A 20,414-nucleotide genomic window follows, 5' to 3' on the forward strand; every position below is an offset into this window, starting at 1 on the left:
AAAAACATGCTAATGGTCCATGCCACCACTGGGGATTATGGCTCTTATTGTGGGAGAAATAAGCAAATAATAATAATTTAGCAAGTTTCTCTGTCCTCCATCTCTTACTTGAAATTAGTAGAAACAAAGATTCTAATGCAATGATTTCTCTCCTTCCTTTCACAGAGGTAGCTTGGAGCTGCCTCTTGTCACTCAACTTTATTACTCTCTTGGACTTTAAATTGGTTTCTTGTGAGTGAACCAAAGATTGCACTGACCTAAATGTCACTTGAATTAATGTATTCTTGTTCCAGTCTTTATTTATTCTCTTGGAGCCGCTTCGACCTTAAATTACCTTGTATTTCAAGGCTGGAAGACAAGGTCACAGACATGCAAAGAATTAAAAGTATGGGATGCTCCAAGTTTGCATTCAGTATTTTGAGAGAAACGAGTTTGAGCACAGTTATCCCTGAGTTTGTGGAATAAAGTAACTCTGATGCAACTAATTGCTGTTATTATTCCATGCACTCACTTTCTTCAGAAAAAGAGAGGGGGTGATGATCCAAGAACAGCAAGTCAATTAGAGCTGGGAAACTCCTTGGCCACTCTCTGCTGATGATTTTCATCTCATTTTCCTGGTTAACATTCCTTTCCCTTTGCAGAGACCACAACCACCCCCAGCCCAACTGTGTGGCTGCACAGGCTCCATGCAGAACACTTGGTCTGTCAGCTGCTCCTGAGTGATGTATTGCACCAGCTCAGACTGGGAGAACCATGGCTCTCCTGGCCTGGCTGGGAACTGCCAACAAGAAAAGCAAAATAGTGGTGTCCTCTATCCAGAAATATTCCTCAGGGAGAATAAGCACCATGATTAAAACTCACTTTCTCTGAGAATAACCAAGCTGTTCCATTCTGCTGGTTACATGGTCATGGCAATTTGCCTGGAAAACGAAGGTTAGAGGCACTATTCTAGCAGAAGCAGCAGAAGCAGAGCATTTCTAAGAAGTGGAGTCTGATCTTTTGTGGGATCCTTTTAATTCTAGTAGTTTTCTGTGTGCTCTCTGCTTTTTTTTTTTTTTTTTGCTCCTTCTTGTCTTGTTCTTGTAGCAGAGCGGTGTGGAGGGTTTTAAACATGATGGGGAAATATTTGTCTGTGTATAAACTAGTTCTCAGTCGCTCCTGGATATGCCAGTGAGTGGAAAATTAGGGAAACTGGAAGCAGGAAAGGGTGTATAACATGGGATGGCCATGGTGGGGGTTAATGTAATCAATTGCTGTGGTACAGAAGATCAGAGAGCTCTGAACAAACAATGAACAATACTCAGATAAGGAGAAAATAACAGAAGAAAGTAAGATCAGACTTCTCAAGAAAGACCAACTCCATCAGAATGCAAAAAAAAATCTTGACATTTGGGATTTTGGCAGCAGCAAATAAAATCCTCTTGCACGATTTTCATGAACAGAAGCAGCAATGTGTGAACTTCAGAAGGACAAAACAATGTGGGGGGAAAATTGTTTCCATTTGGTTTCTGTATTTAATTTCTGGTTACTTTCTATTTCATAGTTGTCCAATATAATGTGCAAAACATAAAATGATCCCTAAATCTGTATTTTAAATGCAGTCACCCTCCTCAGATTTAGTCATATAATATCATGGTTCCTGCTCATTAAACTTCCAAGTAGCAATGTGTGCAACTTCAGGAATGTGGAAATGTATTGTAATATTAAAGCAGGAACTGTTATTCCACAATTCTTTCATAGTTTACTTTTTTTTTCTCTATTGTCCTTCTGTCGACCAGAGGATATATCCTTTTTTAAAGAGATTTTTAACAGCTGCTAATAATTTCTTATGGCCCTTATTTAAAGTAGAACATTAAATGGAAAATTTGAAGTGAAGAGATGCCCACTTTTATCTTAATATTTTGCTTCTTAAGTAAAACACGGAAAATGGTTTGAAAAAATACTAAAAATCAATTCAATCATTTGCATGTGGTGATAGAAGATTATTTGCATTATTGTTCGGAATGGAAAGTGCTGCAGTGCTGATAAATCTGGGTGCATTAGGAGAATTGTCTAGACTTATGCTGGTTTTTTAATTTGCTGTGTACCTGAGGGTCAGAAGGAAGTTGAAGGAAATTGCTCCCTTTAAAAGTCCTGTTTCTTTAGAAGTTGGATGGTTCCAACCTCTACCAGCCTCAGCTCTAAAGGAAAGTCTCTTATATAATGTGCAGCAAATCCCAAGCTTCATCTAAAAAGCTGTGGCTCATCAAACTCATGAGCACAGCATGCGGGGAAATATGATGTTGCAATGCACATTACATCAGTGCTGCAGATATTGTACATTTGGTGCTGCTGCTGCTTCAAATTGCTGACTTGTGATTTTTTTTTTTTTTTCTGGACCAACTGAGTCATCAAGTTCAGTGTATTTGGAGTTGCTTTATTTCCACAGCAATTCTGCTTTTAAGTGGTTGCAGTGAAAATACATCACATTTCCTGCATTCCGTAGTGAAAGTCATTGTTTCTAATTTTAGTTTTTGCTTTACATACAGCTGTGACCCCTGGAAAAGGAGAAATCTTTATTCATCTCTGACAGCACTTGAGCCTAAAAGTTAACAAACACCCGGACCACACCTGACTGTGCTAAGTGCAATCTACAGGAGCAATTGCAGGGTCCTTTCCTGTCAGTTCTTGGATGTGGGGTTTTAAATGGAGACAACCTCCTGCAACTGAGCAACACTGGGTCTGGTTTCATCTCCTTTCAAACTCCATCTTTTTTATCAAATGCTGCTTAAATACAGAGAGGAGGACTTGCAGCTCACTCTGTACCTCAAATCCGTTTGTAACATGAAGGATGAGGAGGGATGAGGTCACAGCATGGCTAAAGGAGCATCAGGGTCAGGTGCTGATGGCAGAGTTCCCATTTTCACGGAGCCACTTGTGGGTTCAGTCTGGTCCCATGTCCTTGCTACATCTCCAGGCTTTTGGAGCCTAATCCAACCTTTCCTCTTGGACAGCAGGAGCTGGGGAAATGTAAAAGAATTCTGTATAACATCAAAAGGGGTACAGCAGAGGAAACAGGCCTATCTTCTGGAAGTCCCTGCTGGTGCAGGCACAGAGCGTGGCAGCTTTGTGGGAGGAAAAAGGATCACTCTGGACAAAAGATCACAGAGGGAAGTGGAGAAACAGCTCATTGTTTCAAGAGTAATGCAGTAGAGCAGACAAGTCTGCCAATCTGCAGAGCTGAAACACCCCTGATCACTGAAGCATTTTTAGGCAGTTTTGTTGGTCTTTTTGTAAAGCATGTGTGCAAAGTAAATAGGCAAAAAAAATTTGTTTTGCCAAAATGAGAAAGCACTAAAGTTTAGTAGACACCCATCAAGTATTTTGAGAATATTCAGAAGTAATTGCAACCTCAGAAATCACTAAGTTTAGTAAGAGTAACACTAGATACCAACGTGAGGGGAAAAAGACTGTACATTCACTTGGCAAAAGATGGGAACATATTTGCAAAGATGGTTTAAAAGCTTCTGGCATAGAGCAGAGCATGGGCTCAGAACAAATATATTCCATACATCACTGGAGCCTAACTCACAGGTTGGCAAGTGTCCTGCAGACTTGAGTTGGAGTTTTGTTTTTTTGCTTGGATATTACCTGTTTTCATACAGTTGTCCCCCTGCTTTTCAGAATTTCCTGGTTTGGATGATCTCAGCCTGACTTCTCTCTTCCTGTTGGGCTATTAAGTACACCCCAATTTTAAATGCCTTAAAATTTTAGGGCAAGCCACAGAGCTCTTCCTATTTAGCAAACAGGCTTAGAGGCTGAGAGCCTGGTGAGTGAAGGATATTCAGAGAGAAAAAATAGCCTTCACATTTTATTTCTTTATATGAAATTAGTCTGAATTCTTGTCTATTTGAAATCCATAATATTTTAGATGGAAAATGCTCAGCTTAACCACGGTGGCTATCACTAGAAAAAAATTAGGTAACAAGCGATGTGTTATATGTAATTAGTGGAAATTAAAGGCCAGCTGCAGTAATTGATGTCTGCTTTCGTGGTGATGATGTTGCTGCTCTGGCTGTTGTCTGTCGCAGAGCAGTGGCCTGGGAGTGTGACAAAGAGACAGAGGGTGAGAGGTACCTAGGGAAGAAAGGGTGGGGGCAGTTTCTGCCCCAAAATGGTTTTTTGCACCCATGTGTGGGCCAAGCCACTTGTCATTGGTGAAATGAGGAAACAGAGTTCCCTAAGAGGGACAGCAGGGATGTGGGGTGACTTGCCTTGCTCCAGTTCACCCAGCTCCCAGGAGGGTCAAGAAGGGACAACAGCGACCTTCACTCTTGCTCGTCGTTTACCACCTTCTGTGTTTTCTCCGTGAAGTACCAGCAAGGTTTGGGTCGGGAAGATGTGGGAAAAGAGCTGTGGACAGAATTTCTTTAGTGGGAGCTAGATGGCGCCGTGGAATAAAGCTGCAGCCCTTTACCTGGGTGCTCTGGGGTAAACCTGGCGCCACTCGGCAATTTGAGTGCTGTGGGAGTAGAAATCCACAGCGACAGGAATATCCATGTCCTGGTGTCCTCCTGGGCACCCAGCCTCTGCTGGACATCAGCAAGGAGGCCAAGCTGGAATTGTGCTGCTCTTCATGGGGTCAGAATCCTTGGTGGGCACTGGGAGCTGCCATGTGCTTGCTCCAGTGGTGGCTGGGACAGCAGAAATCCTGCACTTGCATTAATACATCCAGGTACAGCTACTGGTGCTACCAAAAAAGTTGTCCTTTTAAAAATATTTTTATCTTTTTTTAATATTTTTTTTTTTTTAAGATATTATCTGTTAAATAAACCAAAAGCAAGGAACCTACAACACATACATAACTCCTCTTGCAACACTGAGATGTATCTCCAAATTTCAGGCTATTTCTCTGGTGGTGTTAAAGGACACTCGCCTGGAACCATCCAAACTTTCCACTGAACTACTTTTAAAAGAAGAAAAAAAAAAAAAAAAAGAAAGCACACAATAGAATAAAGTGGAAAGCACATCTCTGTGCACAAATGTCAGCACACTGCCGAGTATGGGATTTGTATTCAGACAAAGTTTTGCTCTTTCTTTTTGTGAGGGGAAAAGAGAGTCTTACTTAAAAGCAAATGACGTATAAAACAATGCAAAGAGAGTGGGGAAGACCACTTTATTGTGAAAAACTGAAAATTCAAAGAGCAGCACCATGTGAGAACTTGAACAGCAGTCAGCAGTGGGAGCAGCCATGGGACAATCTGGAGGATGATCAGTGGAGGCTGGGAAATGTTTAATGGGGGCTCGATACCCAGTTCAAGCAAATCCACTGAATTGTTCTGTGGCTTCTGTGAAGAAAACTGAGTGATAACCAACTTCAAACTCTCCAGCCCCAGCCCCAGCTGCTAGCAGGATGGATGAATAGCTGGCCCAGGAAATGGGTCATCCGTTGGCCTCTAGGAAGGCTGGAACACCGTGACACTGTCACCAGTCTCAGCAGGGCTCAGAGATGTGTGGGGTTGTCTGCCTTCCTCTCTGGGGTAGCTTGGTACCATTTGTGACATGAAGTGTCACTGGTGGCAGACCCAGGCCCCACCATCCCTGGGGAGAGGAGGCTGTGCCCTGGCCCTGTTGGGCCCCTTCCCACCCTTTGTCTTTCTGCCCATTTAAAATGCTCAGCACTAAGCAAAGAGGGGCTGCCCTCCACCCTGTGCTGCCCTAACACGAATAACTGCTTCCTTCAACCTTCTGAAACAAAACTAACAAAACCCTCCCCCCTGCCAAAAAAAAAAAAAAAAGCTAAACCAAAAATAAAACCCACAAAAAAATCAAAAGACAAAAAAAATAAACCCATAGGAAAAAAAGAGTAGGACTTAGACAAAATATCTTGGGAAGACGCTCTCAAGTTTGTTCCAGGAAAGATTGGAGGCGCGTGTGTCTCTGAGTCTCCTCGATGACCATATGAGGGGACAGACATTCATGAACATTCTTAAAGCTTTACTTCTTATTCCTATTTTTTTCCTGATATTTGCTGTTTTATGCTCTCTGGCAACAAGCAGAGCTCCACTGATGCTGACTTGCAGAGCCCACAGAGATACTAAGGAAATATTTTTCCTAGCAACAAGCGGTGCACAAAAACATGGAGAGTTGCTTCCCCTGCTCATATTTCCCTTTGGTTTTTTTGGTCATCTGGTGCTGAGATAAGAGCTGCACGGTGAAACTTGCAACTGGCTTCTGTTTTCTGAGGCACTCTGGAATGGAGGAATGCATGGAAGCGTTTTGTCTGCAGAGCCATGGTGCTGAGTAGGAATGCTGCCCACCATGCCCAGCTGTGTCAATCCCTGGCTGCTCACCCCTGGCTGATCCTGAGGGACCCTCAGGTGGCTCTCCAGTACCCTCAGGTGTCTTTCCAGCCAGGAAAGAGGTACATGGCATCAGCCTAAGTTGGCATCTACATCTAGTCTATGTGTGGTAGGTCTTTTGGGAGCACTGCTGCTGCTTGAGGCACCTATTCCCATAGAATCCTTCACAGGTGAGGCTCTTGGACATTGCTCTAATAAGGATGTAGCCATTAATGAGGGATAATGGGAACATGCCCAGCTGCCAGGGCAGTGAGGATCCTTCCCAAGTGGAGGTGGTACTTGAGTTCCTGAAGAAGCAGGAGAAGCATGGGCACTATTCCCTTTCCCTTTATGTCTGTGGAAACCTGAGGGGGAAACTAGGGATATTGCTTCATCCCTAGGGAAGGATTTTCTATTTATTCTCTGCTGGTGAGGCAGGGATAAGGTGTTAACATTATTTTACCAAAAATGTAATTTTCGGGGATTTAATTATTAGCCATGTGGGGGCAATGACTGGTCCTAGTGTCTGCTTTTGAGTACCCCCCCATCTTCCCTGTCCTTGCTCAGCCATCCTGAAATAGCATCCACAGCTGGGAGGGCAGCAGGGCTTTGTCAACACCAGCAAATCTCTGTTCCTGCCTCTGCAGCAGGAGGTGCTGAGGTCAGCTGCTGAAGACAACATGTCCAAGACCAGGACTGCCACCAGTGAGGAGCACAGAGTCAGGAAGAGTTGGAAATTGCACAGATTAGTGGGTGGAGTTGAAAGCATTCTCAAGGCAGAGCCAGCCTCTGAATTTAGGGCCAGCCTCACACCTAGAGGGTGACTATTTTGTGAGTAACTTCAGCAGGGTTAGGATGGAGCCCAGGAGGTTCTTACTCATCCCTTGATGGGTTACTGACAAGAACAACATCTGCAGAACATGGTCCTGTGTCATCAGTGTGTTTCCTGAATTTGTTCTCTAGTATTTTAGAAGAATTTACCCCCTGGAAAAGCTCAATGGAGCAAACTGAAAAGCTTTGTCTGCAGTGGAACACTTACTTCTGTTGTTTAGAAATAGCTTGCATGAAGATAGGAGCAGGTTCGTGAAACTGGTTTGAAAGCAGCATGTAGGCAACAGAATACACACTCCAGTACCATGTAGGCAACAGACATACATGTCCCAAAATAAGAAACTGTCCTGCAGGTTGAAACTGGGGATCAAAATTTTATATTTTGCCTGAATATATATCTACATTACAGTATGATTCTTACAAACACTGCTTAGCACTTCCACGGTTCTTGTGTGTGGGCATGGAGCTGTTTTATTTTGCAGTGAAACTGCAAATATGGCCCAATGATGATGATTTTACATGCTTTAAAATAATACTGACTAGTGAAGGATAAGGTTTTAAAAATAACCCTTCAGGGTTTTTTTAACTGAACTTGAACTCTTAAGGGGTTTCAGATTTGCCAGTTGCTCATTACAATTTATCCGGGAATTGTATTGCAGTGAACATCCTAACATTTAGGGACCAGATAGAAGACCTAGAGGCTCTATTGTGTGAGGAAGGACAAATTTTCTGGTTTATCCTTCACTTTGGAGGGGGAAACAATGTGAGGAAATGGTGTGTTGATCAGTATGTTGCAGGCATCATGCTCTATAGAATGAGAAACACAGGGCAGTTGCCTTCTATCCATTCAAATAATGTTTTGTGGGCAAGTTACTAAGGTACATACCCTGCTTCCTACAGTGCTTAATGGTTTTTTATTATTTATGTTCTGAACTGTAGCTGAAAGATTCTAAATATAAATCAGAGTAAATTCAAAAGCATCTATTTATTTTGAGACAGAAGTGGAAACATCCCCTCTTTGCAGCTAATAATAGGATTGGCAAATTGTTAAACAATTAAATTGAAAAATATTAATACTAGGTGCTTTATACATGTTAAACAAAACCTCAATAAACTTTCTGTTTTATTGTTTTACTGTATGTGTGAGTCATAAGAAAAGTGTTAATGTCCAGGATGGGATATGAATCACATATTTGTGAACAATCTTGCAAGGGCACCGAAACCCCAAACACATTTGTTCTTCGTTGTTAAGTCAGCTCTGCACTTGGAAACTGAAAGTGCAATCAAAGTGGGAGTTTGTTTATTAACCAGCGGATGCTGTGCATCTGATTTACACAGATTGGTAATGAGGGGTGAAAAACAAGGGAAGAAGCTGGTGGTACACGGGCCTCTCTGTCCCTGGGGTGGGTACAAATCACAATAAGAACCTGAGCAGCACCAGCACCAGTCATTGAATGCTGAAAGAGTTCTGTGACTTTAAAAGGAAATCCCCTATTCATGAAGGGAATCCATATGGCACCCTATTTGTGAGGAGAGGTGCCCCATTTTCTTAGAAGATAACTCACAGCATTTTTTTTTTTTTTGACTGCTTTAGCATCAAAAAGGGTGAGAGATTCACTCCAAGGGGAACACACAAAACCAGTGGAGCGCACAGCAATAACTTGGGTGTTAATTATATAATGTATTGATTTGCATCAGAGGTAGAATATTGCCATCACTGAACTACAAAATCTTTGTGCTGGCTGGATTTGGGCTTGCTAAGAGTACAAGGCTCTCTGTATGAAGTAATCTCACCTGGTAATTATTTCCAATCACTGGTAGTAAGTGTGTTTCCAATTACCTGTGCTCTGAAAAGGAAGGCTGAGTTGCCTGCTCTGGAGGAGGTTTGGAGGCAACTGCCAGAATTTATGCCCAGAGTTTTAGGTGACAGAAAATTTTTGAATTTCAGCTGTGGTTTAAGGGAGACCTCTGGAAATCTAGGTCAGCCTCTGATGCTGCCTGACCTTGAAAAAAAAAATCATATTTTCTTGTCTGTTTTCCTTGCTGTGAAATGGATCCTGAAAATCATTTGGCTAAGTTGCCATAGGGATTGTTCATCATACACCCCATCTTTTACGGAGCAAGTTGTTGTTGGATTTTAACTGTGCTGGGAGTTCCTGATTGATGCCATTATGACACCTGTATGGTGCTGCTTTGGAGCATGACTGAACTGGCATGGATTTGCAAAGGTATGTGCTCTCATGCCTAGCTCATTGTTGGCTTTTTTGTAATTTTAAAATATACTTAAGTTTTAGCAATAACCAAAGTTTTTTGTATTTTTGTGTATCTAAGGTTAGTTTAACACTGCCATTTTAATCTTATACAACCACAGAAATCTGGCTATCAATGATAATGTTAAAAAGAAGTGAGAGGTAGCGCAAATAACTTGGCAAGGTTTTGACTGAGCTTGTATTTGGATGGGGAATTCCTGACCCTGTACTCCTAGCACCAAACCTCACCTGCAGATAAGAAATTACACATATTTGCAAAATGTGTTCATACCCAAACTTCCCTGCCGGAGAGTCTGAACATCAGCTTTTGCCACACAGGGAAACATGGCTTGTGCTCTCAAGTGACAGGATGCTTGGAGTCCCATTAGTGTTTTATTCAAAGGAGATTGAATTAAAGTGAGCTTTGGTGGTCTACAGTGTAAAATCTAGGCTGATTTTACAGGTAAACTTAATTTCCCAGCAACTTCCTAGTCTATCCAGATCCTCAAATTAAAATTTTTCTTTTTCACGTGTTAATAGTAACATGTTTAAAGCTAGGCAGATGCACAAGGTTTGCAATAACAGAACCAATTATATAAAAAATTAGAAGTAGTTCACTTTGCTGTTTTGGTCAGTATTCAAGTTCTGATTAAGTAGGTATGTTTTGGTTTGTTGCTTTTTTTTTTTTTTCGCCATGGGGTCAGACCTAAAAGTCACTGAGACCTTTTGCTCTTGAAGAAATATGAATTGAGAATGATTAGGGATGCTTCCTCCTTTCCCCTGTGTTTTCTTTCTGTCTCAAAGTGGGATGCCCCATCTGCTTTGTTTAAGCAGAAGTAGGGAATGTCTACCTTTAATATATAATCATTTTCATGTCATCAAATTTATCTTATTTTAGCAAATTTAGTTTAATTTAGATCTCATCTGCTTTGAGAAACTTCAGTGGGAGTACAAATACAACTGTACGAAGCAATGGCATGTTGATGCTTTATGGCAACGTTGTTCCTGGATGCTGAAATAAAACTATTGGAATGTACTAGAATTTAACCATGTTATTGCAGAGATGTGGATTGCTCTGTCTTGCTGTTCTGACCACATTTATGTTGTTGCTTGGTGTCAAATAGTATCTCTGGATTGCATCCTTTGGGGATGTGTTTGTGTCTCCAGCTAGGATCACAGGGATGTGCTGTAGTTCACATCAGGAAACGGAGCTCCAAGAGCACGTGCACTGCAGCCTAGTTGGGAGCTGCTTACCTCTTTCTCTCTCACCTTTGTATTTGTCACTGTCTGGAGTGAGAGTAAAAATAAAGGAACCTCCCTGCAGTGCAAAGCGGTTTGACTTACTCTTGTCTTTATGCATATATTTGTTGTTGAAGCATTCCCCAAAAAAGAGATGAAGCTGATGCCTGTTGGCGTTGTAGTTTTGATGGAGTTTAAAGATATCTTACAAGCTTTCCTGTTCCCTCTGTGTGCAGCCCATAGCTGTAATTTTGGATGCATTCTGATGGTTTTCCTTATTTGTAGCTTCAGTGGTGGGTCAGATTTGTTGAATTCTCTTTCTCATTAGAAGATAAAGTGTGTCTCTATCCCTTGTCTGCAGAGAGTCTCCCTGGCTTCTGCCTGCCCTCAGCAGGGTCAGCTCACAGAGCTCACCACCTACTCAAAACTGAAAATTTAGGCTTTGCTGCCATGCATTGTCTGTGGGTTAAATAATGACTGTACGGACTGATTACCAGAGAACATTCAGTTTCATTATTGCTGATGAAAGGGCTGGAATACGTGTCCAAATCCCATTAGTGGAAATCTACTCACTGCAGAACTATGCAAGATTTTTCAGAACTCAAGTAGTATAATTGTACAAATATGATGTATGAAAGGGAATAAACCTAATTTTATGAGCTGTTTCTGTGCTATTGCAGTGGTTTGGTGTTTTTTTTTTTTTTTTTTTTTTTTGTTTGGTTTGGGTTTTTTTGGTTTTGGTTTTTTTTTTTTTTTTTTTTTTTTTTTTTTTCGTAAAGGCCATAATCTGTGCTGGTACAGGGTCAAAAATTATTCCTTAGCATTTTATAGTTTGGAGGTGCAAGAAGTATCTCTATGGCATGGTAGTTACACATCTCACAGTCTCCAGACCCTCACAACCAATAATCTGCAGAAACCCAGAGCAGCTGCCAAGCTCTCAGTGGTGGGACTGTGAGTGGAGGTGAGCTAAAAATGGTCCCATCTGAGCTGCATTTTTGAGAGGCTTGTGTTTAGTGGTGCTTAGCTGCTTGTAGGAATTGTGGAGCACCTGACTTTATCAGACCCTCTGCTATTGAGAGAACAGAGTATGACCTGAGGGGTTACTTTCCTCCTCTACCTATTGGAAGATCCCATGTGAAAAATTCCCAAGTCCCAAAGGAGTGTTGATCACTTGTGCTTCTCTGTGGTTACCCAGGAAGAGGAGGAAGGGTTCTCATGTATAGAATGCTCTTAAAGGTGCTCCAGCCAGTTTATAAGCATCTTCATCTCTGTATCAAGACCTCAAGGGAGGCCTAGATTAGAAGTGTGTCGGGTTTTATCTCAAAATACAAACATTACTGTTACATGTAATTATTGGGGGATATTTAATATTCACTTACAAAAAAAAAAAAAGCTGAACTATCTTAGTCTGAGTTTTAAAAAATAGAGGACAGAATTAGGTGTGAATTAGCAGAAATGGAAAGATACTTTGCTGAGTTTAAGCTTTTGTACACTGCTCTCTATATATAATGAGGAGAAACTGCACATCAGAAGCATTTATTACTAGGTTAAGTTAAAAGCTGTCAACAGTGTGCTGATTACAAAGTCCATTGATGTGCATAAGTATTGGCACTGGCTTTTAGGTATGAAAATAAGTATATTCTATTCTGATAGTAACATTTTATGATAATATTTATCCTAGAAATAAGAATATCATAACTTCTCATAATAACTAAACTATTGCAGTGTTCTGTTATGGCAGCTTCAGGAGCTGGGTGTTGTGGGCCAAGGGTTTTCCAGAAAGTGATTAATTCTGCAGTAAGAGATGTGCAATAAGAGGCATCCACCAAAAAAAAAAAAAAAAAAAAAAAAAAAAAAAAAAAGTGGAGACAAACACTGACCAGAAGGGAGATTTTGTACAGCTCCTTTGTTCCATGAGAGATCTTCCCCAAAACAGGAATGTCAGGAGTGTTCCAGTTAACCTCTAAGCAGAGACGACATTGAGAAATATGATTAGGATAACAAGTGGATTGTATTTTTTATTTCCCTAACAAAAAAAAAAATCCCAAGTAGGCTTTCAACCTAAATATTTTAGATACTGGAATTAACAAACTTGGGTTTATATCCCCATGATTCCCTGCAGTTGATATCTTTCACTGGACTATTAATAATCACTGGTTTTTGTTTGCTTCTTCCATTTTAGGAGCTCTGTGGGTTGAGTGCCTGTTTGTACAGTATTATTAACAAATATGCCACTAGTCTGCCACTGTGAACAATTATTGCATGTTTATTATCAGTCCTTTACAGCCTGCTTGTCACTTTTTGGGCAGGTAACTGTACTGACCTGAAGGGAAAGGTACTGATTCTAGGAAAGAGCTCAGGGAGCCTTCATAGCTTAGAATAGTTTATAGGGGCAGGTGTAAGAGATAAAGGAAGAGTGTCATATTTATTGGGCTATGAGATTCTAGTGAGGGCCATAAAATCCAAGCCAGGGCATTAGAACAGAAAGTAAGTGGGGTTATTTTTTCGAGTTTTTTTAATTTGCTGTTTTTCTTTAAGTTTGCTCCCCCTAACAGTGTAACACTTTGAAGTACACTTGTCTTTGTCTGCTTTCTGCTTTTGTTGCCTTCAGGTTAACCCAGCCATAATGTTCTTTTTTTTAAAAGCTAGAAACACAAGCAAACTGCTGATTACTCAGAGTAGGGAGTTAAAAAAAACAACCAAACAAACCCACACACATATTGTGAGATCAATTTAGAATGCATTTTGTGCCAACTTCTTAAACAATGAAATGTCTCTGGTTAAGGTTTATGATAAATTAAGGGATTCAGAACCATTACAGGGTAGGAAATTGAATTCCAAATTGGAGGACTGGAAGAGTCTGACAAATGTTTTTATTAGAGTTGTGGAAATCTGGTGTGCCCAGAAAAAAACCTCAGGTAGCCAAGTTTAGGACAGTGTTCCTGCCTTTGACTGAAACTGGGGCTTGCATGAAGGCCTTACAGTGAGGAATTCAGTTCCTGAATGGGCATTCCATTTGTGTGTCCCAAAATTGGAAGAGATTCCTAACAGATATGGTGGGTTTGGAAAGGGCCCCTTAGAAGGTTTGTTGCCTTTGAGTCCTGTCTGGTTGCACTGGGAAATATTTACAAGCCATACTTCCTCACACTTGGAAGTACAAAGGCAAGACTTCTACTCTGCACATAGTTTGTGTTCAGTCCTTCATCCCCCAGGCTGGGTGGGTGTTATTTGTCATGCCTCTAGAAAGTCTTAGGCACCCAGGCACCTGTTTATCTGAAAGGAAGGAGCAGATGCCTCTGTTTTTTTGACTGTTCCATTCAGGTTATGTCCTCATTGCACCATGAGTGTGCTGGCTTGGACCTACCATGTGTTAAACAGAACATGTAATAATCCACTTAAAACATAACACATTTATCACTTGCCTCAGATCAAAGATGTGTGGCTTCAAAGGCTCTAATGAAGCTGTGATGTGTAGAACACTGCCTTTATCTATGTGTTACACTCTGGTGGTTGTGTGGTTTAATTTGGATTTTTTTAAAAAAAACATTGAATTCAGTATTGCAAAACTCTTCCGAGATGTTTCCTATCCTTGCTGTCAATCAAAGTGTCTAACTAAATACATAGGAGTATTTCCTTTTTCCTATCTAGAAAAGGTGTTTCAGCTGTTCTGTTTGGCTGTGTCATGGTATTCCTGTTCTTCCTTGCTGTCCCTGTGCTCCATGCCCCTTTTTTTTGCTGTCCAATTCCCACAGCTTCATTTCTCTGGCATTGCTAGTGCTGTTACTACACTTAGTAGTTGTAAACCCTTTTTGAAGGTGCTACAAATGAGAAATGTTTCTGTTTCTGGCTCACTTTTGAAATTCAAGCCGTACTTAAAAGCTTGTAAACCATTTAGGTCAAAACACGATTTTGTGCAGGATCTCATGGGGTACTTAAGACATTACCTGGAACTGTGTTTCCTTGAAAGATCTGGACTAAACCTGGTTTAATGGTTTGCAAGGCTTCAGGCAGTGATTTTTAGAGATGCTTAGGAATCGTTGGGGGACAGTAGAAGTGTTTCCAGAAAATAAGATACCCAAGATTTCAGCTCTAGTCTAATAATAGTAATTGACAATAAGCTCAGTATGGGGTGCTTTTATGGTCAGTAGTTTGGAAGTAATGGAGAGGATAAAGCGAAGATGGAAACGCTCATTTCTGTAAATAAAATGTCATTTTGATTTCATACTCTGCTGTTTTGTCAGAGTTGGTGAAGCTCTCCTGAACAAAAAGAGGCACATTCTCATTCTCCAGTTCCTTTTTCCTTGTGACTAGCCAAGCCCATATGTTTCATGTGTCTGTGATGAATGAATCACCACTTGCTTCAGATACCCCTGTGAAATGATGTTTTTATATAAGTCCTGCGCATAAAATCTTGAAGCTCCAGTGTAGCAAGCTTGCGTGAGCAAGAAGTCAAGTGAAGGTGAAGTGAACAGGGTCTATGCCTTTATTAATGTTCAGCTCTTTATTAAAAAGATCAGCTGGGCAGGGGGCTCAACACGGAGCTCACTCCCGCTGTTGTAGCTTTCCCGGCAGCCAAAGGGTGAGAAGGCTGCAGGGTCTGTCCCTGGAGCCTCCGTGGCACACTGGTAGCCAAAGGGTGAGGGGATGTGCAGAGCTGAGGGGATGTGCAGAGCCTGTTGCCGAGGTCCAGCAGCAGCTGTCCCCTCTCCTTCCCTCCTGGGAACACCAGGAAGAGTTGTTCCTTTGTTCCTGCTTCCCACAGCCCAGTCCAGTCTGGTCCCCTGCAGGCTATGGTGACAGGTCAGACACAGACCAGGGATGTGGTTCCCTTTTCCCCAACCAGCACACCCATCCAGCCCCCTCCACTGTGCCCAGCCTTTTATTTAGGGGTGTTTTCATCCCCAAAACCCTCTCCCATGATTCCACCGGTCTCTCTATTTTGCATCCCAGTCCTAGAATGGTAGTGAGGATTGGGGGGGGGTAGGTGATTCCCAGGAGCAGTTAGCTAATTAATATTTCAATGTCAGTACTTAGTTCCAGCCAAGTGTCCTAGCCAGGCTGTTTTGTTTGTAACAAAGGGTCTTGTTTAATTCAGTGGAAATGCTCATGTGTGTTTTTTGTGAGATCAGGTTCAGATGATAAGCTGAGTTTTATTATAGTGTGCTCCATGCTTTGGCCTGTAAAAACCAATGATGTTTTGTGATTTTTTTATTACTTTTTATTGGCAAAAACTTTAACTGATATTAAAAAATCTGGAAAGCAGATACTACATAAATAATTCACTATTTTGTTACATAAAGGGAAGAGAGGGGAAGAAACGTAATTGTATTCTTCTTCACAACATGCTGAAATTTGGTATATAGAGTCTTAAAAGGAGCATAAGTGAGAGCCAACTGCCTACAGAGAACTCTTCTTTTTACCCCCAGTCTTTTCTTTCAGTGCAGCCAAGTGATCTCTTGTAGTAAACTGCTGAGTCAATACTTTTAAAAACTCACCGTTTCTTATTTCTATATAGTTAACTGATAAGAGCCTGTTAAGGGTTACACCCTTCCGTATTTACAGTGTTAAGGCAAACATGGGTATAAGAAGCAATTCCATTTAAATTTAAAGTGCATATTACACGGTATCACAGTGTTCTTTTAGCATATTTAATTTAATTTGTGTGTGTGTGTGTGTGCAAATGAGGCTGGAACCTGGAGACCTGCATTCCTGATGATGGATGCAGCAGGCAGCTCCCTCAACAGAACCCTCTCTCAGCCTTTCAAGTGAGCTAATCCTCGAGGCTCCTAGAAATAGGAAAGTCCTTCAGTCCCTTTTGCCAGCTGAAATTGTAGCTGCAGCAAGAACTTGCTGTTTACTGGAATGGAGAGACCAATCATACCAGAAATGGCACTCCCAGCCCTGGGAAACAATTCCTTTGCCCCCTTTATATGTTAGTCCCCTTTATCTCTCTTTGGGAATTTTTTAGATGACAGTTTTTAGATGACAAAGGAACACGGAGAGGTGCTGCAGATTCCAGGTATAGCACATGCTCTGTGCAGTCAAGAGGGAGTTCTGCTGAAATAGCAGGAATGAGCATCTGTAAAGCTTATAAAAAACCCTCTATAAATGTACACAATTAAATTGTGCTCCTTCCAACAGCTTTTAAAACATTCTGCATGTTTTAATAGCTTTTTGATAGAGCTGTCAGCACAAACACATTTGGAGCAAGGTAATTTCTTTTTCATTTTATATCAGAACTGTAAACCATAATTCAGTGCCATATAAAAATGTTTCTGAGAGCTCTATTTTGGATTCCTAAAATTTGCATGTCAAAGATGCAATAATAAATATCTTGTGGTTTGGGTGTTTAATTGTAAACAGTCAAGAACCTTCAACCCATCATGTCTTTTCCTTTCCTACTCTCATGGATGATGTTGGGCCAAAGCCAAAAGACAGTCCTAAACAGCCCTTTTTCCACACTACCTCTGTCTCCTCCTTCCACCTTTTGGATAAGTTAAGAAAAAGCAGCTGTTGTGAAGGGTGACAAAACTCAAGAACTATCTCTGGGACAGGGTAGGGTTAAACAACGTGGAAACATGTGATTTCTGCTTAGGATGAAGTGCTGAAGGAGGAACTTAGGACCAGCATTGTAGTTAGGAAGAAATGTTTAAGGTTTTTTTTTTTTTTTCCCCTAGTGGATAAAATGGAATATTGGAATTCGTGTTTTTTCTTGTCTTCCATCTTCTTTGGTTTCTTCTATCTTTTTAACTTTGAGACAAATATTACAGCAAATAAACTAATTTATAAAATATATCCAGAACATCTGTACTGCAGTTTCTCTTCCTTTAAAAAAAAAAAAAAAAAAAATCCTAAGGGGTAACCAGTGCAAATGAATTTTATGAGACAATCTGAGGAAATCCACTAAATGGGATATTCTAGTACAGATGGGAAAACAAAAGAAGACATAATGTCTGGACTCAAGCCAAGCTTGGTCATGACATGTGGACTGAATTCTTCAACCCTGTCAAGACTGAGGTCTTTGGTGGGTGTTGGTGCAGAGAAGGATTTTGGATAATGGCATGTGTCCTACCCACAGTTTGAACCAGCAGTGAGATGACAGCTCAGGTAAGGATTTCCAAGATTCCCAGTCTGCTCTCATAAACTCACTCAAATTCTTGCAGTTTTTACCTTTTTCCTGTGAATAAGTCCTTTCTTTCCATTGGATTTCATGAGGAACTGGATACTCTGATAGCCTTTATGCCTTTGCAAACCCCCACTAATATTTATTTGATGTATAATAAATTCCAAGGCCATTATGAAATTTGACTCGACTTCTTTAGGCTTCTGAAAAATGTGGATTATAGAAAAGTTAGTAACATTTTGCTGTTAGCTCATTTGCAATTTTTTTGCCCAGGCAAAGGGCCATGTGTTTTTGTGTTGGCTGTGGTTTCTTCTTGGAGCAACAAACGTAGGCTGAATTTTAGGCATGTTACAGTAATAATCCAGATGTTTCTCAGAATGGGAATGAAAATAAATATGGTTGCCCAAGTAAAAAATACTCTGATCATCTTATTTTATCACTTTAAAAGTGTGTTAGTGCTTGAAACCACAACACACTTGTGTTGGTGCTTGAAACTTAGATTGAATTTAGTATCTAAAATTTGGAAGGATTGGCAGACTCCTTGTGAACTAATTTTTTTTCCTTTTCTGACATTCCTGTGTATGGAACACATTTTTTAACTAGGGAAATAAAAATCTAAGTCATAATTTGGATGTGCTTATTAGGGATTTGTGATACTGCCATTAGGTCATTCCTTGAAGTACGTGAAGTGGTTTTGGACTCTTCGAGTCAAGAGCTGAATGGGATTTTCCTGGTTTTACTTGCAGTTAAATATGGGCAGCAGTATGGGGAGATTTAGCTCTTGCTCTAAAAGAGGTGTCCCTGCACAGCAGTAAGGCACAGACTGGCTGGGCAGCAGGTGCTTCACAGAGACTGGGAGTACAAATGGAAGTGTTATAAATGAAAATCTGTCCAGCCAAATTTAAAATGAAAAAATAAAATATTTATTTGCAATCAAATTCTATCTAGCCAGCCACAAGGAAAGGACAGAGATGAGCCTGGAATTGGCCCTGGGTGTGCAACAAGGAGTCAGCCTCAGCAGAGGTTTTCCCCTATGCCCACACCTCCATCCTGGCACAAGTGGTTTTTATAGGGAAAATTCCGCCTGAGGCCAAGATTTCAGCAGTCAGTCTTTTCTTTAATTCAGAATCCATAGGTTAATAAGATTTTTTTTTTTTTTTTTTTGGTGGTGAAGAAGAACAATTCAGTGTCAGGAGTTGGTGAATCTCTTGATTAAGTTTACAGGAACGCTGCATTCACATGTGTCTGAGGATTTCCATGCTGTCCATCTCGGGTCGTTCACGCGATGATCAGCGCCTGGGATCCCCGTATCTCTCCAGACATGACCCATCTCCTGGCCAGCCACATCCTTTTACTTGTAAATCAGGTTTCAACATAACCAGGTTTCGCCTGCGAGGGTTTGGTGGAGTCCTAATATAAACGTGTATACTCCAACAAATTTTCTATATCACATATATCATATTAGAAATGGCATGAGTTATAGCTACTACACATAACAGAAGCTAGGATCTGGATGTTAGTTTAACAGATTACAGTTTCAGTTAAGGAAAGAGAGCAGTGTTTTGTGGTAGGATGTTGAAGGCAAGAACAGTGTGATAAGAAACCAATGGGATGGTTGATATGAGAGGTCTGAGGAAGGACGTGGGCTGGAGGAGATTAGGACTGCAAGAAGGAGCCTGGTATCTGGGGACACTTGGATACAAAAGCTAGAGAGGGGCTAGAAGATGGCACAAGAGGAACCAAGAAAAAGCTTTGTGACTGCAAAGAGAGTTGGAATTTTGGCAGGGTGAGGCTTTGCATTCCTATGTAGAGAGGCTGGGATGTAGATGAAGAGGAGAGGCAGAATGGGAACTGGGGTATGTTACTATTAGATGAGCTGATGAGTTTTGCATTAAACAACCCTCAGCAGTTATTCCCTTGATCAAGGAGCCTCGAGATTTCACTTCCTCGAGATTGCACTGGGTGTAGTTCTGCAGGAGGATCAAGCCCAGCATTCCAAAAGCAGCAGGAGTAGGTGTAGATAGGGAGAACCCCGTTGCTGTTGGGCTGTACTCATCCCTTTGTAACCAAGTTTGCCATGCAGCTGCAAATTGCATCTCGTTTCCAGATCCTGGCTCTGGACAGAGAAGGTGATTATTTGTGTAATGGCTCGACTGAAATGGATAAAGGGGGCTCTTCCCATTTGGTTAACAATTGTAGAGGATACTCCCAGGGTCTCTGACTGCTGCTTGCAGATGCAGAATGATGCTCCAGTGAGTCTGGCTGTGTGTGTGCCACTTCTGAGCTGAATCATCAGTGTTAAAAACCACATTCTATGCTTTACTCCAGTGCCTGTGGTATTTCTACAAGGGAAGTTACAGTCACACTGGGTGGAGGAACCTCCCTGTCTGGCTATGGGAATAATGAATACAAGGAAATGCTTGCGGTTCTGGACATGATGGCATCGTTTGGTATTTCTCTGCTATTTTTTGCACTGATGCATTTCATTTGGAAGTTGAGAATTTCATAGCAAACACTCTATAAGATGCAAACACTCTGTTCCAATGTTTAATGTTTTGGAATGCTAATGGATTTTAATTTTTTTTTTCTCTCTCCATGTTGAATGTTTTTTCTCTTGTGGAGGTAAAGCTGTATGTGAACTGCATACTGAAG

General features: G+C 41.1%; 1 protein-coding gene across 1 annotated transcript in view; it reads left to right on the top strand.

The window, feature by feature from the left end:
* Positions 1-993: 993 nt before the first annotated feature.
* LOC110469629 (uncharacterized) overlaps positions 994-20,414 on the top strand; it is a 217,000-nt gene continuing 197,579 nt past the window's right edge. The window contains exon 1 of the mRNA XM_085579916.1: positions 994-9,379. The gene's annotated coding sequence lies outside the window, so the exon portion shown is untranslated. The remainder of the gene's footprint in view (positions 9,380-20,414) is intronic.

The sequence above is a fragment of the Lonchura striata genome, chromosome 5 (assembly GCF_050655825.1).
Source record: "Lonchura striata isolate lonStrDom1 chromosome 5, ASM5065582v1, whole genome shotgun sequence".
In the NCBI taxonomy this organism is placed as follows: Eukaryota; Metazoa; Chordata; class Aves; order Passeriformes; family Estrildidae; genus Lonchura; species Lonchura striata.